Raw genomic sequence first — 3748 nt, 5'->3', positions numbered from 1 at the left:
CCCGGCGCAGGACAGACACGCCGCCCACGTGGGCAGCGACTGGCTGAGGGAGCGGGAACGCGCGAGTTCGCCTCCACCCCACCCCCCACGGGTGGAGGGCGCCGTTCAATGCAAAGGAAAATAATGTGGCACATTTAAAAAGAGCGGGGCGGGGGAAATGTACCCATTACACACGGAGAGGGTGAGAGCACGTCAGAATGCGCCCCAAGCGGGCCGCGGTTTTTGGTTTTAGTTCTACTGAGTCTGGGGAATGTATCCTCTGTGATTTGATGCCAGGCTCGGTAGGTCGTAAGAACCTTAGAAATGCGGGTCCAAGAAGGGACCCTTTATGTGCTTTGCTTTGGGCGGTATCTTTTTGTGGGAACGTAGCTGTTGTAGTTTCTGCCGTCAATCGCTCGTCGTTAAGCAATCATCCCTTTGCTTGTCGTTGTGGATTTTTCATTCCAGGAAGGCTTTCAGCGTCTTCACTCGGAATTCAAGGAAATCTTCCTCTTCCAATTGAAAACGCTCGCGCATTCCTGACACGCGTAAACTTGGAAGAAAGCCTCCACGGAGCTCAGGGCCAACAGCGGAGCCTTTCCCAGTTGCCTTAGCTGAAATGCTGCCCACCCACAGCCTCCAGCTGGCATAAAACCCAGAGAACTGGGAGGTTGTGATCGGTGTTTCTCTGATGAAACTTAGGGGTGGGGTTTTTTTGGGCACGGAAAAGATATGTAGCAGTGCATTTTATGATTAACTTACTCTTTAAAAGATGAAGCCAAATAAGAGCAGTAACAAATCCTCACCCCTAGGAGAACTGTCAAGAAAGAGAATTTGAGAACTTTTGCGAGATGTATGGATAGGTTTGGTCTTTTTTGTTTTGTGGGAAGTTATCATCCAGCCCTCTCCCAGAAAAAAATGAAATATCCTAGGAAATATTGAAAAGGCAGAATGTTTCTCTGGATGTGAAAAGAAGCATGTTTTAAAAGACAGAATAGTTGCCTGTAGCTTCCTGCCCATCCCCACTTTGTCAATAGGCCCATTAAGACTAGTCAGGCTAGCCCACTTTAGGTAATAAAGACTTCAGCAGCAGCTACAGAAAGGCATGATAATATTGGAACTTTACTCAGCTGAGCACATGGCATCTGAGAACTCATCCACACTTGGATTCAAAAACACAGCCTAGAGAGTAGCCCCCTGCATGGCACCATGGGAGTCTGACAACCAATCAGAATACATTTCTTACACAGGAACAGGAAACAGAGAGGTGGGACTAAACGGTATAAAAAGCCTAGCAAGCCCCTCCTTCACCCCTTCTCTCTCCACATTGAAGCATGTGGTCTCCTTTTCTGTTCAGGGCTCAAGCCATGTGGCCCTGTCCAACAATAAACCATCTTTCCAAGCAGCCTCCATGTCTCCAGTGTCTTCTTCCCCACTTGGAGCTGAACCCAGAAGGACATTTCTTTCATCAATTTAAAGCAGGATTCCTCAGTCTTCTGCCACCCACAGGCACGCTTTTATTTTTCAAAACTACAGAATGTGGAACTACTCTGCACATTCTCTGAAGCTTTGATTAATTCCAAATGATTTTGAAAGTCCACTTATTTGCCCAATCCACAATATAGCATTAAGCCATGATAAGGCTTGTTTGGTTTGGGCTTAATGTGTTGTGGTTTGTAAACACTATGGTATTACTGAAGGCATCATGGCTTATTCAACAAATCCTGGTTTGGTATCATAGTGATGATATCTAATTTTGCATGTCCACCCTTGGCAAATTAAGCAATGCTATTGGAGTCCTGTCCTGGGGCTGGAAGATATGGGGGTCTGTATAGAGAACAACAGGCTCAACCCTATCAAGACCAAGTGCCTTTGGGTTTGGAGGCTGTTGGTTACAGGGATTTACTATATTTGGTTCTGGATGTGGTGGCAGTGCCCCTGACAGACCAAGTGTACAATCTGAGGCTTCCCCTGGATTCATGGTTCCTGCTCAGAGACGGTGGCATCCGTGGCCAAGAGTTCCTTTCTGCAATTCCATGTTGTGCACAAGTTGTGCCTGTACTTGGCCTAGGAGTCTCTGCTTACAGCCACTCATGCCCTGGTCATCTCTCAAATAAATTACTGTAAGGCCCTTGAGGAGCATCCAGGTACTTCAACTGGTACAAAATATAACCATGCAGGTGGTTATGTGTGCTTCCCAATCAGTGGCGTATGGCACTGACTCCAATCACAATCTGTCTGGACTGATAAATTGTGTGCTTTGATGCACAAAGTTAGGTTGTTATTCAAGAGGATAATTGACAGGGTCAATCAGGTTGTGCAAACAGTCAAGGATTGTTGGGGGAAGGAGAAAAGGCCTGGTGGGGGGGGGGAAGGGTTTGAGTTTACTTTATTGATTAGCCCAGGCTACATCAAAGGGCAGAGTTCCAAACACAAATTATTACTAAAATCCAATAAAAACCATTTAAAATGGTATTGGAATAAAATCCAATTTAAAATGAAATTGGAATAAAATACAATAATTTAATATATAGATAAATAAAATTATATTTCAGCATCACCCCTACAATCTATCCCAATTAGTTCCACATATGCCGATCTCAACCAAACCATGCCATTGAAACGGGGAGGGGGGGCATGGTATTTGGGAGGGGAATCATTATGTGCTGGAGGAATATTCTAGACACTGGCCTGACCATCTCATTGTGCATGTGGAGGGAGTTTCCCACCAAGGTTAACTGTCCAGCATTCCACCCTGATGATGTTCTTTGAAGATATCTCCCACCTGACAGTTGGGTGAATTATAATTGGACTATGGACTGGGGTGCCAAGGGGAGGGGATTGACCTATACATGATATTCTTTGCTTTCGCGCCTAATTAACCAGACTCAGCTTAGCTTTGCTACTATTCGTTTGTAATTAGTAAAAGTACACTTAATTTCAAACAAATGGAGTTGAGTGGTTTCTTTCCTGATTATTAAATGAAGCAGCACCTGACAAGATCTGAGTTCTTTTTTTTTATTCTCCTTATCTTGTACTATCCTAGCTAATAGAGGGTTTCTTTGCTTAGCCATTAATATTTTAAAATTTTGAGGGTTGAAGTCAGCCTCCCTCGCTGTCTTGGCTTTCTGCCCAGACTTTAGCAGAGGCTGGATTTAGGTGGTAAACAACACCTCTATTGGCTGAATAGAATATTTTCTTTAAAATATTTTTTTAAACAATGACTAACATCGAAGGAAGAACAATCTGTCCAAAGGCTAACAATATTTTTTTGCAATCATGTCTGCTGGGGAACCAAGAAATCTTTGATAATTCATTAGAATATACTCTACAGTGTAAAACTTAGAAAAGAGTGTTCAATATTACTCGTCTGGCACCTGTTCAAAGAAATGTAGAAAGTTAACACCCACCCCTCTCTTAGAAGAATGAAATATTCTAGGAAATATTAAAAAGGCAGAATATTTCCCCTAAAAGAGAAATAAAAAATCTTAAAGGAAACAGAAACAAAAGCTCCCTGCCCCCAGCAGATATTTTATGCCAGTTTTTCTACAAAACAAAAGACCTCAGCTCCAGGATGATGGGATTATCCTTCAGGGCAAAGCCTTCAGCCACAATAAGAAATTGCCCTTCATTGAATCACCCAGCAAGATTCAACCAAGCCTGGGACACAGACAACCTCTCCTATGACTGCAACCAATAGGATAAGCTCAAATTCAAAATCCAAGAGAGAGTATAAATCTCTCTGTGTGTCTGTCTTCCATGTGCTCAG

The sequence above is a fragment of the Thamnophis elegans genome, chromosome 1 (genome assembly GCF_009769535.1).
Source record: "Thamnophis elegans isolate rThaEle1 chromosome 1, rThaEle1.pri, whole genome shotgun sequence".
Classification (NCBI taxonomy): Eukaryota; Metazoa; Chordata; class Lepidosauria; order Squamata; family Colubridae; genus Thamnophis; species Thamnophis elegans.
The sequence above is the reverse complement of the archived record's forward strand: the minus strand, read 5'-3'. Positions refer to the sequence as shown.